Source organism: Nuphar pumila, chromosome 3 (genome assembly GCF_984573655.1).
Source record: "Nuphar pumila chromosome 3, dmNupPumi1.hap1.1, whole genome shotgun sequence".
In the NCBI taxonomy this organism is placed as follows: domain Eukaryota; kingdom Viridiplantae; phylum Streptophyta; class Magnoliopsida; order Nymphaeales; family Nymphaeaceae; genus Nuphar; species Nuphar pumila.
Genome location: NC_143251.1, coordinates 129,262,707 through 129,276,923, shown reverse-complemented (window position 1 = coordinate 129,276,923; position 14,217 = coordinate 129,262,707). Strand labels below are relative to the sequence as shown.

The 14,217-nt window shown below is 37.1% G+C and overlaps 2 non-coding genes across 2 annotated transcripts; both read left to right on the top strand.

Moving 5' to 3' along the window:
• Nucleotides 1-6,406: 6,406 nt before the first annotated feature.
• LOC149843769 (signal recognition particle RNA) lies at nucleotides 6,407-6,710 on the top strand. The gene has a single exon (XR_016431218.1).
• Nucleotides 6,711-10,012: 3,302 nt separating this feature from the next.
• On the top strand, nucleotides 10,013-10,316 carry LOC149843768 (signal recognition particle RNA). The gene has a single exon (XR_016431220.1).
• Nucleotides 10,317-14,217: the final 3,901 nt, after the last annotated feature.

The window sequence follows — 14,217 nt, the reverse complement described above, 5'->3', positions numbered from 1 at the left end:
GCACAGATTTCCTGAGCTTGGTATTGCAAGGTTGGCAATACATAGAGATTTGCATATGAGCATGATTACATGATGGTGTATTATAAAAATGTTTTGGGTATTGACCTAGTGTCGTAATGGTATGATTGACTTTATGCCAGTGTCGTAAGGGTATGTTTGGCTTTATGCCAGTGCCGTAATGGTACAATGTGAACTGACTTTATGCTGATTCCATAAGGGTACATTTGACTTTATGCAGGTGCCGTAAGGGTACATTTGGCTTTATGCCAGTGTCGTAATGGTGTGATGTGAATTGACTTTATGTCAGTACTATAATGGTATAATGTCAATTGACTTTATGTCGGTGTCGTAATGGTATGATGTGGATTGACTTTATGCCGGTGTCGTAATGGTACAATATAAATTGACTTTGTGCCACTACCATAAAGGTATGTTTGTCTTTATGCCAGTGCCGTAATGGTACAATATGAATTAACTTTATGTTGGTGTCATAAGGGTATGTTTGGCTTTATGTCAGTGCCGTAATAGTATGATGTGAATAGGCTTTATGCCGGTGTCATAATAGTATGATGCAAATTATCTTTATGTTAGTGTCATAATGGTATATTGTGTTTGGGTCTTTATACTGATGTCGATGGTAGTATATTATATAGTGTTTTGATGTTGGTATCGTGAGGATACTCAGTGTTGTGGCATGATGCATTATGGATTGATGTGTCACGTTATGCAAGAAATTCAAGAGGGAAGGATAACTTACATTGTTCATACTTAGACAAACATAGCATGGTCTGTGGGCTTGGTCCATTTGGGCACCAAAGGGTCGACTTGGCCTGAGTTGAGAGTCGACACCTCAGAGTTTACACTGTTATGTGGTTGTTGCTAAGATTTGAGGTCAACACCTTTGTGAAGGGTTGACTCTTAGTATCTTTTGTCCGGTAGAAGGGCCGAGCCTTGAGTTGGGTGACCTTTCTTTTGTTCAGTAGGATGGTTCATTGTTGAGGGTCGACTTCTGTGTTGTGAGGGTTGACCCCTCTTTGTTTCAGATTTGAGAGTCGGATCGAGGGTCGACTTCTGAGTTGGATGGGTCGACTCCTCTTGGATTCTAATTGACGGTTTAATGTGACAGTCGACTTCTGTAGGATAGGAGTTGACTCTTCTGTGTTGAGGGTAGACCCCTGAGAGTGTAGGGTTAACTTCTCCATACTTGGTTAGAGATTTGTTCACCTTGTTGAAGGTCAACTCCTATGAGTCAAGGGTCAACTCCTCCAGTTTTAGAATTTGAGCTTTAGCCATGAGGGATTTTTCGATCGTAGATGGTTTTTATACTAGTCTTGTGACATACTGAGACTATGATTTGTCTCACCCCACTACTTGAATTATTTTTCAGGTGCTTAGCGAGTAGGCAGATGGTACAACACGGAAGACTCGAGGACTTATGAAGAGCTAAACCTCAGACTACTTTTGGGAGTTGTTTAGTTTTTGTACTCCGTCTTTTACAGATGTTGTAGTTTGTAAATTGATGTATTGTGAAATGAATGAAAAATATTCTTGTGTCAAAACCTTGTGTCTGAAATAAAAATAATGTGGGTACAAACAATGTCGTATTGGTAAAGAGAGAATTGATAATTTTTGCAAAGAGGTGCAAATGTAGTTTTGCCAAAGGGGTAAAGTGTTTTGAGAATTTTGGTCCTGGCTTTTGAAACTCGTGGTTCAGAAAAGGGTTTTATAAAAAGGATTTGTCTTCCTCTGTGTTATGTTTTTGAAAAAGGGAGTTTTATGAAAATTAGTTATATATATATATATATATATATATATATATATATATATATATATATATATGGGCATATTATAACTACATAAAAAATGACCAAACAGAGTTTTAATTATACTATTACAAGAAGTGGCAAGGATCTTATTAAAAAAAAACAACGAAACATCAATTTTTTGTCACCTATTACCCTTCCTTATGCTTTTATAAGATTTAGGATAGGCTAAATAACTAAATGTATTTTAGATCATAGTCACAAATGTCATTTTTTAGAATTTCTTGAAGGATTTTGAAAATTTTTGTTTTTTGAAAAATCTAGAAAACCTACAGGTTTTTAAAAAATTATTTTAAAAATATATAACAAAAAATAATATGAAGACCTATTAAAAAACTATATATTTAAGTGTAGTTTTGATATAGGAAAAGAACAGAAGACCTGGTCCATAAGGATCCATTTGGATCTATTTTAAATTTTAGAGTTTTTGGATCTTTGCATTTGGATATTAGATCTATCAAATATCCAAAAATAAGATTAGGGTTTTATTTTTCTATTCACCACCACCTATCCAGACCCAAACTTCACTTGTACCCACTTCACCTAAACCAAGTCTGCCTTAGAACTTGAGTCTGTTTAGGGTGCAACATCATCAGCATGTGGAACATGGGATAATGAAGCTAGAGATCCTGTTTGTAAACTACTTCAGATTGAATCAAACCAACTTTAGATTCATTTGATCTATTTGATCTAGATCTTCAAAAAGTGTTAGTTGAGGACTATGGATGGTTTGAGAAGAATGTTTCAGGTTTTCAAATACATATTGGAGGATATCTTGCTTGGTCTACTCAGTTTGTAGTGCGGTATAAGGATCCAGTTATGTATTGTGGGCATATAACCCACAAGGTGAAACAAGATTGAAAAAGTGCAAGTGAGACCTGAATTTGAGGGCAAGTCTTCTCCAACTCGGGGAGAATGATGCAAAAACAGAGCAGAAGACTCGAGGGTCCATAATGATCCATTTTAAATTTTAGAGTTTTTGAATCTTTGTATTCGGATATTGGATCTATCCAATATCTAAAAGTAAGATTATAATTTTCTTTTTCTATAAATACTTGTTATGTAAGGTGGATGATCAGAGTTGGATAATTAAACCTGTTGTTTTCTTGAGTTCTATGCAATTTTCTCGTAATTTTTTTTTGCTTGCATAAGAGTAGCCTAACATAGTTTTTCTTTGGGAATTGCGAGTTCAATTTGATCAAGTTTATATACATGGATTATAAGATATTATATTAATACAAACACTAAAACATACAAAAAAAAAAAAACAATGACGCGTTAAAGGGTAATATCGTGCATACTTGTAACATAAGGTATCTCTCGTATGGAAGAGAAGGGAGGGGAACCACGTCTATTTAATAGAATCGCTACACGCCAAAGGTGGGATTTACATGCTGTCTCCACCTTGTCAATTACTTTTCTACATAAATGCTTTTGCTTTAAATGATTATTCTGCGCCCTGATCCTGGCTCTTTCTCAGCCGCCTTAAAATTTTATGTTACCATGATTTTCAGTGTTTTTTTTTAAAATTCGGACCTTATAAATTTAGAAAAAAACACAAAAAATGCTATAAATTGGGTAGGTTTTCATTCCCTTTGTGTTAATATATCACATAATGTGGTGTTAAAACCTTATAAAAACACTTCAAGAACAGATTCCTATAAAAACAAGCCCATAGATCACATCTGTAAGTAGGGATGACAGTGGGGCGGGGTGGGGGACAAGGTCTCCACCACCGCCCCGCCTCAAGATTAGAACCTCCATCCCCGCCTCCATTCCGGTGAGGGATGGATTTTAACCTCCACCCCCGCCTTCATCCCCGTTTCATGTCCTCCATCCCCGGTTCAAACGGGGATGAGGCGGGGCGGGGATGAGGCAGGGAAAAGTAGAAGGGATCGTGGTGGGGACAGAATGGGGCGGGGAAAAGGGTACGTCCATCCCCGCCTCCATCCCCAAATGGGGATGGATTTTAACCTTCGTCCCCGCCTCCATCCCCGTTTCATACCCTTCATCCCCGGTCCAAACGGGGTGCGGCGGGGCCCCACTTTCCCCCGGTCCACTGTCATCCCTATCTGTAAGGTCAGAATTTCGAAAAAACACAAAAAATACTATAAATGTTTTTTATTGGGTAGGTTTCCATTCCCCTGTGTTAATATACCACACTATGTGGTGTTGAACAAATAGTTAAAAGTGTTTGGCTTGCATACAATTGGGTAAAATTTGGCATCGGTACGGAGAACTTTACTGGAATCCATGAACTCAGTGTAAGGTGCATCTTCAGTAGCGCTGTCGATGGGTTGGGCCCTTGTCTACCTGACCAATAATGTAGGCTTCAAACCCACTAAAGTAGGTGGGGGTGGCTCCTCTTGTCTGGTAGGAGCAGCTAGTGCACGTCACCTTGTTTGGGATGTTGCAAGTTCAAAACCCATAATTGGTAGGGGTCTGCCTAACCCCAACTTGCCTTTCAAAAAAAAAAAAAATCTACTCTTGGTGAACAACACGGGGGCTCCGCTTGTTTGGTACGTCACCATGTGTTGGCGGGACGTTGTAAGTTCAAAACCCAATGGTATGTTGTGTAAACTGGTGAGAGTCTGCCTAACCCAGCCAGAAAATTTTTACTTGGCCTTCAACCAACAACATTCCTACCATCATTGCACTTTGGCAGGAGTAGCTTTGGGATAAAGATTTGGAGAGATGTCATTTGTATGCTTGCATTTAAAGCTTATTGATGTTACCATTAAAATATCCAAAGATGGGTCCCACAGTTTGGCTAAGCCATGGACCACTTGAAGCACAAGTTGGACCATCGGTGATTGGGACAAGTTTATCCATAATGGCAATTTTACAAGTCTCTAGGTTGCAAATAGACACTTAGGTTGGACCCAAGTGAGACTAATATGTTTGGTTGCATGTCATGGAAACGAATGTGATTTGAAATCATATGATTTCAAATCATACCGTTTCTCATTTGCATGAGATTCCAAATAACACGTTTGATTAGCTGTGCAAATGAGATTCACTCTCATTTCTATGAGATTTTAAATTACATGTTTGGATAGCTGTGCAAATGAGATCCATTCTCTAGTTTACATGAGATTCCATCACATTTGAATGCAACGAAAACATAGCTAATGTAAGCAGGATAAGATATAATTAATATTGGTTCGACTACGTGTGATAAAGTTTGGCTTTTTCTCGGAGACCTCATGTTAGATCATACTTAAAAGTATCAGTGATATCTTAAGGCTACCACCTACTTTAAAATTGTTGATGATATTTTTAAAAATATAATTTTTAGATATTCTAAAATTTGTTAAAATCTAAAGTTTGTGGTATTTTTCAAGGTATCACTTATTTTTAAAGCTGGTGGCTTTATCGTGATATTAATACTTTTATATTTTTACATATTTACTAAGCTATATATGTCAATATTTTCTTGAGATTTTTTTTTTCAAAAAATATAAAAACTTTATTGCCAAATTTACCTCATTGAGAAAACCTCACTACGTTTGAAGAATCTGGATTATTTGAGAATTGATTCCATATAACTATTGATTGATAATTGATTTCATAACCAATAAACAACTATAAAAACTCAAAATATTTAATGTTCAGGTTTAATGAATCTTAACATGCAAGCATAAGGCTTAAACTTAAAGAACATCGTGATGCTTAAAATAGAACAAACATAAAATAAATACTTAAATAACCCAATACTGCATCTGTTAATAACTTAATAAGGATGTCAATGGATCGGATTTATTAAACAATGGAATCGTTTTAGGATTTGATAACTGAATTTGAGAAATCTCTCTTTCTAAAAAATGATTTTGAACTTGAGGGTGAACTGATCAAGTCATATTGTATATAGTGTTCAAATTAATTATATGCGGCGATGTAGTGCCGCTGACAGCCACCCATCTTGGCATCCATCTCGAGAAATGTTCAGATGGGTGGCTGTCAGTGGCAGCAATATAACTGATGAATGGTTGTATTCAATCTCCACTGCACATCTCACTTGGGAACTGTGTGCAGTATAGCTTCTGTTGTGTCTAAGGAACTATTTCATTCATGAGGAGCTGGATGAGAAGACTCTCCATGCACATCTGGTCCTGTAGTGGTAACACGGCATTATCATTCATTATAAACCTTAAGGAACATAAATGAATAATCTTTTCAGTAGATATGCATTGTAGTCTCACTTGAATCTACCTAGATAACAATTTTTTTAGATAAATAAAAGCAGGGTGACATGAAATGACATGATATCCCTAGTCATGGTGGAAAAAAGGCAATTTCTCATGATATTTTCAATTTCTTGTGATTTTTCATCAAAAACATAAATATCGTGTTTGAAACATGATATCCCTAGGCCTTTGTTTGGCAGTTTTTGAAAAAATTGAGGGTCACATCAGGAAATACAGAAATGTGAAGCTCGTTTTTGGGATTAGGGAAAAAAGGTCGTATCTTAAATGAAATTTTTCTTGAAAAAAAACGTAGGATTCAATAAAAGTTTAGTCCCATACCGATGATTTTACTCAAATTTTAATGCCACAAAAGTCGAGAAACATCAAATATTCATCGCTGAGCTCAGCAACGTGAGCTTGTAACCCAAGTGGGGGCACATAAGATGGCAGGACCGCATGTTGGTCAGGTTTGGTGAGGTGGGGGTGCACTTTATGGTCTGCCCTGTTCCAAGCTTTGAGTTGGTATGGCCTACCTGGTCGAAAGGCTGGGTGGGCTCTACCCTAGAGTGGAGGGAATTGCGTGAGGCTGGTTTCACAGAGCAGCGAGCACCTCCCGCTCTTGGCAGTGGAAGGATAACAGATCGTTGCCCTCCTTCCTCGCTTGCCGAGCCTGCCCTTCTATGTGCGAACTGCCATCTTTTTTTTTTTGGATCTCTATAAGAAAACTAAGCGATTCACATAAATTCAAAGCAGATGCAAACCATTTTGACATGGATCAGTTATAGCTGCATGTTTGTAAATTGTATTCGAAATCAGACTCGACTATGGACCTCATGGAATCTCAAGGGATTAGATTTTATGAGACATTGAGTCGGACTTGGTTTCGGATGTCAAAATGTAAAAACCAAATTTGAGGCTGATCAGTAATTGGATACTACTTTATCCTGACTAATTTGGCCTGATATCCGACCCAAACCCAGAATCGCTTACACCCTTCTTTGTTCAAGACCCTGCGTGTAAACTTTTCCAACATTCCTAATAATCACAAAATGCCAACGGTTCAGGGATGAACTAAGACCCACCTGCATCAGGCACTACGGAACCTCATTTCGGGCTTAATGAAATCAGATCTGGACCTGCTACACCCAGTAAGTAGATGAACCTGCATCTATTTTATAGGTTTACAAACTAGACTCGGCTTCCAACTCAAGATTCAATTAAGATCCAGCATGTTGTAATGGAAAAATGTTACAAGTGCATCTTTTCTGGGTCTGGATATAGGGTGATGAAAATATGCTAAATTGATTTTTCAGGCATTTTTTAAATTTCTGGGCAAACAGATGCATGTGAACTATGTACTTGATTTTATAGGGATCAGCTTTTGGATCGTTCTACTCCGGCACATGAATTTCGCATATGAGTGCGTTTTTATAAGGTTCTAATAAATCAACGGTTCAAAATCTTTGTAAATTTTTTAGATAGAATTGTGTTTGTTTTAAAGGTTTACAAACCAGAATTGAGATCCAACCGGGGGTCATATTAAGATCCAATGTTTTGGAATGGAAAATGTCAAGAGTGAACGTTTTTGAATCTGGTTCTCGGTGTCTGAATCTAAAAAAGGATGAAAAACGTGTGCTTTATATTAGCTTGCCCATTAAAATTTCATTTGAAAATTTGTTTTTGAATATGGTTTCTCAGTGTCTGAATCTTGATTTTTAGGTTGCAAACTGAATTACTGTTTCAGCCAGTGTTGGTGCCTATCGGCCTGAAACGACCGATACGTATCGTATCGCCCGAAAAATACTGACCTGAATCAGCTATTTTTTAATAAATGTAAAAAACAGCTTAAAATTAATTTTTTAATATCTTTTAATGGTTTAACACATGTCATGTTCTGATTGTTACGTAATATTATTTAATTGTTTTTTTGGCCAATTCAGAACCATTCACTTGATAATCGGTATTGGCCGAATTCACCTGAATCGTTGGCCAAACGATACAGGTCCAAGGCCCAAGTCCGGTATAAAAAAATTGTTTGTTTCGTTGTATAATGTTTGCAGTATTGCTTCTGTTGTAACTATTCCATTCATGAGGAGCTGGACGAGAAGAAAGCCTGGACATGTATTGGTGACACGGCATTATCATTAATTATAAACCTTTAGGTCTGGTTTAACAAACAACATATAAATGAATAATCGTTTCAGTAGATATGCATTGTAGTCACTTGAATCTACCTAGATTAACATTTTTTTGAGATAAATAAAAGCAGGGTGACATGCAATGACATGATTTCCCTAGTCTTGGTGGAAAAAATGGGCATATGTTTCCCATGGAAAGACCCACAGAAACACAAGGACGAGGGAAAATATTTCCTAAATATTGTAACCCAGATCAAATACCATATGAAATGGGTAGTGTATTAGAAACTGTAGCTATATCTGCTATAGAAATAACCAATGCTTGTGTGCAGTATACTATATACGTACTGAATTTTGGTTTCAATCATCTCTTTATTGTTGATTATTGTTTCTTCAGGTTCAATATTCAAAGAGAGATTTAGTCATTGTTGGAGACTTACATGTGGATACTGAAGATGGTCTTGCTTCTTCTTTTTAATATATATCTTCACTGCAGTGAGTTTTAGCTAGAGTATGGACATATCAAACATTTTACTTACTTTAGACCATCTTTTGCCTTCCTTGAAGGAATCTTCTGACTATGAAAATTTTGGTTTTGATGACTATAGGCTCAAAAAGTAATACCGTTAAGTGTTTATTCTAGTGATGCCTCCATTCCTTTTGCTTTGTGCATAGTGGTGGCATTCTTGCTTATTTAAGTCCACTGTGATGCTTCTTGACAGACTTTACTTTTTATGTTCTCTTGTTGATGAACCTCTCAATACACTTAGACATTTATGGAACATAAACCTTTATAATGATAATTCGGTTTCTTGCAAAGATGAAAAGAGTATTTAAAATTAATGTCTTCAAGAAGCCATTTATTCTCACAAATCCTTTCTTTTATTTGACATGGAATAGTCCATAAAAAATTAAGCCGTGCACATGTCAACAAATTCATATGTAATCCAGCACATAGAACCGTTTCTATGTATCATATATAAAAGGGTTGTTTGGACTTCTTTTCAAAAGTTACATGCATGTTCCTTCTTATATCCAGAGAACTAGTCCTTTGCTAAAGCTGCTATAATGTGTGTCGCTTGGTTAAGTTGACAACTAGAGGAGTTGCTTCTGTTATGGATCCTTGCAGAATTGATCAATTGTATCAAGATATATTCTTATTGATGCATGATCTAAAACTTAATTTTTGGTGTAGTTCATAGCCACCAATTAATCAACCTCATCAGACTAAATTGATAAATGCAAACCTTTCTTGTCTGTTGCATATTATTATTGCATGGGTTTTGAAGTTCAGACCTTTTATTTATCAACTGACAATTTGGATGTGGCTTTGTGCAATGGGTTTTGAGGTGCAAAACCCAGGTTGAGGCATTTAGATAGTGGAAGATGACTCTGCTATACTATTTTAGTTTCTTGTGCAATTTCTACACAGTGGACGTCATGAGAGGTTCTTTTTTGTAGTTTTTGCCTAATTGAGGAAATTGAAGGACTTTCTTGTGGTATTTACTTGGTTTTTCCTTTTGGTTTTTTTATATTAACTTTGGAGTTGAAAAATAATTATTTACCATCATAGAAAAAAAGTAAGGGAAGTATCTTTCTAATTTGAAGGTATTATTAATTGTCATTTTTAAATTTAGTTGAGATTTAACCTGAGTTGATGGCAAAAGTAGGCCTTTGTTTGGCAGTTTTTGAAAAAGCAGAGGTTCATATCAGGAAATACAAAAATATGAAACTCGTTTTTGGGATTAGGGAGAAAAGGTTTTCTTAAATGAATTTTTTCTTGAAAAATAAAAGTTTAGTCCCATATCGAAGAGTTTGCTCAATATCTAATGCTACAAAAGTCAAGAATCTCACAACAATTATTGCCGAGCTCAGCAACGTGAGCTTGTAACCCAAGTGGGGGCACATAAGATGGTAGGACCGCATGTTTGTCAGGTTTGGTGAGGTGGGGGTGCACTTTATGGTCTGCCCTGTTCCAAGCTTTGAGTTGGTATGGCCTACCTGGTCGAAAGGCTGGGTGGGCTCTACTCTAGAGAGGAGGGGAATGCGCGAGGCTGGTTTCACAGAGCAGCGAGCACCTCCCGCTCTTGGCAGTGGAAGGATTACAGATCATTGCTCTCCTTCCTCGCTTGCCGAGTCTGCCCTTCTATGTGTGAACTACCATCTTTTTTTTATGGATCAGTTATAGCTGTATTCCAAATCAGACTCGAGTATGGATTTGGTTTCGGATGTGAAAAATATAAAAACCAAATTTGAGGCTGATCGGTAATTGGATATTACTTTATCTTGACCCAAACCCAGAATAGCTTACACCCTTCTTTGTTCAAGACTCTGCGTGTAAACTTTTAAAATACTCCCAATAATCAGTTCAGGGATGAGCTAATACCTACCTGCATCAGGCACTATAGAGTCTCATATAGGTCTTAATGAAATGGGATCCAGACCTGCTGCACCCAATTAGTAGATGGACCTGCATCTGTTTTGTTGGTTTATAAACTGGACTCCGCTTCCAACTCAAGTTACAATTAAGATCCAGCATGTTGTAATGGAAAATGTTACAAGCGCATGTTTTCTGGGTCTGGATATAGAGTGATGAAAATATGCTAAATAGATTTTCAGGCATTTATTTTATTTTTAAATTCTGGCCAAATAGATGTGAAACTATGTACTTGATTTTATAGGGATCAGCTCTTGGAGCGTTCGACTCCGGCACATGATACAACTGTCCAAAAATTTTTGTAATTTTTCAAAGCTCCAAATATCATTTTTTCATAGAAAACACATAATACATCTATGGGTCTGAATCGCGAAAAAATAACTGAAAAATCACACCACTCCTGGTCTTAATATTTGAATCTAGACAAAAGTTTTGGTGCTATCTAAGAAGGTCCAGTCCAATTTTGGCATGGTTTCATTAGGTTTTGATCCATATTCAACCCATTTACATAGAATTGTGTTTGGTTTAAAGGTTTACAAACCAGAATTGAGATCCAACCTGGGATCATATTTAGTGGTGTCAAGGGGCATGGTTTACCAGGGCCCAACCCGATCAAAACAATATAGGGTCCGGTATGATGATAAATATGAAGACCTGAAGGTCGGATTAATACATGGACTCGGGTATAGTTTGTGAAATTTTATACCAGACCCAGACCCGACCCGAGTTTCAATTAAGACCTGCAATTTTTCAATGTAAAAATGATAAAAAAAATATGGTTTTACCGGGTATGGTCCAGGTTTGGTTCATGTAGTTGTTATTGGTCCGGGTATGGTTTTTCTTATCTGATTAGACTCAAGTCCAGACCCGATACCATACCCAAAAATCTGATCCAAGTCTGGTTCCACCTGGGTCCGAACCAAACCCGACCTGTTGACACCCCTAGTCATATTAAGATCCAATTTATAATGGAAATTGTCAAGAGTGAACGTTTTTGAATCTGGTTCTCAGTGTCTGAATCTAAAAAAGGATGATAAAACATGTGCTTTATATTAGCTTGCCCATTAAAATTTCATTTGAAAATTTGTTTTTGGTGAGTTTCCAAAGAAGATTAATTGGAAGGGAGAATCTCTAGTTTGCGGCAGGTTAACCATCTATGTTGATCGAGCTATGAGCCCCACATTTTTGGTGCAATATTTTTGGTGATTTCCTTCCTTTTTGGGCTTAATGGGTTGTTGTTCTCTGTTCAAGTGTGTGTTGGATCTTGATTTTTAGGTTGCAAACTGAATTACTGTTTCAGCCAGTGCTGTCAGTATCGGTGCCTATTGGCCTGAATCGGCCTCATATCCCCAGAAAATTGACAAGATACTGACCTGAATCGGTTATTTTTAATAAATGTAAAAAATAGCTTAAAACTAATTTTTAAATATTGTTTTAATATTATTTTAATGGGTTTGACACATGTCACGTTTTGATTGTTACATAATATTTTTTAATTATTTTTGTCCCATTCAGAATGATTCAATTGAGAATTGTAACGGGCCGATTCACCTGAATCGTTGGCCAAATCGATACAGGTCCGATACAGATACTGACAACACTGGTTTCAGCCACTTGTTTTGTGTTCAGTTGTCTCATCTATGATTAAATTTGTTTGTTTAGTAGACCCAAGGGTTTTGGCTAAGTGGGATGGGGCCTAGACCGTGTGACGAACAGTCTAGGTTCAAATCACATGGGTACACCCCCGCTGGGGTCGAGGGGTAAGCCCTCGGAGTTTTACGCAGACATGAACCGAGATAGTAAGTACGACAGGTTGAGCCAGTGCAGCTATTTTTTTTTTTTGTTTATTTTTTATAAGGCCGTCAGCCATGGCTGCCGACATGTGTGAAAAGAAGAGGGGATAAAGCCGCCTGTACAACAGGTTATGTCAGAAGCTTGATTCAGTCTGGAGGTAAACTAGATCGAGTCAAGTCTGTTCTGCAGAGTTGGACCGGTCTGGATAAGACCCAAACCGAACCAGCTTAGGAAAAAAAAGAAAAGAAAAGGGGGGGTTATCTCGATCTGATCAAACTGGTTTGGGTGCGAACCCAGACCGAGTCGGGTCTGACTGGGACCGACTCGGTTCGGGTGCAACCTAGACTGAGTCTGGTAAGAAAAAAAATCGAGACAAGTTGAGTCTGTATTGGTTTCCTTGTTTTTGATTTGGACTAAACTAGACCATACTCAGTCTGGGTTTAGTTAAATCCAGTTGGTCTGGACTGGTCCAGGTTGAACCAGATCCAGACTGAACTAGATTTGGATCTAGTCTATAGCTAGACTGATCAGTTCTCAATTCATATCAAAACTGAGTCTGGATCCCGTCTGTAACGAGACAATCCATTGTGGATCTAGATCAAAATCGGGTCTGAATTTAGTATGTGATTTGGCAGATCAATTCTGGATCTTAACTGAAACTGAACTGAATCCAGTTCAGTCTATTTTTGACTAGGACTGAATAAGATTCAGTCCAATCTGTTCTTGATTCGAACATAACTGAATCAATCCAGTTTGTTCTAAGTTGAAATAGTTTGGGTTCAGTCTAGTTACACCAAACTGGATATGGTTCGCATCACTTAGTGAGTAGATCCGATATAGAATTTAGAGAAGTTCAGATGGGTCTGAACCCAAACCCACTTAGGTCCAAATTAGGTTCAGTAAACCTAGTATTCTAAACTCAGACTGAACCTAGACTGACCTATGCAGGTCAAATCATAATGAGTTAAAATGACAAATTACCCTTGTATGTATGACCTGATATCAAGTTAGTAAAACTAGCATAACTTTGCACCCCAAACTCAAAATTGAGTTAAGTTTGGTATGTTAGATTCGTATTGCATAGAAAAATATGCTTGTTGTACAGTTCTGACCAAAACAAGGGCACATAAATCGATGTCTGGCAGACCATCATGAGAAAGGTATTTTGGTAAATTTGATAAAGTATAAAAAATATTTGTTTATTAATATAAGCATACTTTCGTGATGATCAGATTCTATTATTAGAGCTATGCGAAACTCGACTGTAGATTAGAGTGCAACATTTGCATTCGAGGTAAGGAAAATTATAAGCATTTTTAGTTAATAACATATTGTACGCTGACATCTTTGCGAATTTGACTCCATGAAATCATGTTTACTTGATATCATAATTGTATTCTAGTGAGTTTGCAATTGCGTATTATAAATATAATTTCTTGTGATTATAGAATGAATGCATGTGATTTAGCCCTGATGCTATAAATGATTTTATGTATATGTAATTCTTTAGCATGAGGTCCATGTATTGAATTATTGTATTTTAAATGAAATGCATACTTGAGTTTGTGAAGAACTTAGAAATACATGCATGAGAATAGAGTCATTGAGATGCGATTTGAGTCTCATACTAGTTACATATGTGCTACTGTGACTTAAAATACTTTAGCATGCTAAAACCCCATAAAATTTTGAAGGATGACGGGTGAAAATGGCTAATTGATGGTCGTCAACGTGAGAACCGCCACTATCGGGGCCCTCAAGATTTATAGATCTAGAGAGACTACATCTCTGCATGCTTAAAAAAAAATTGGTGAACCTCATAACCCCAGGATTGTCCC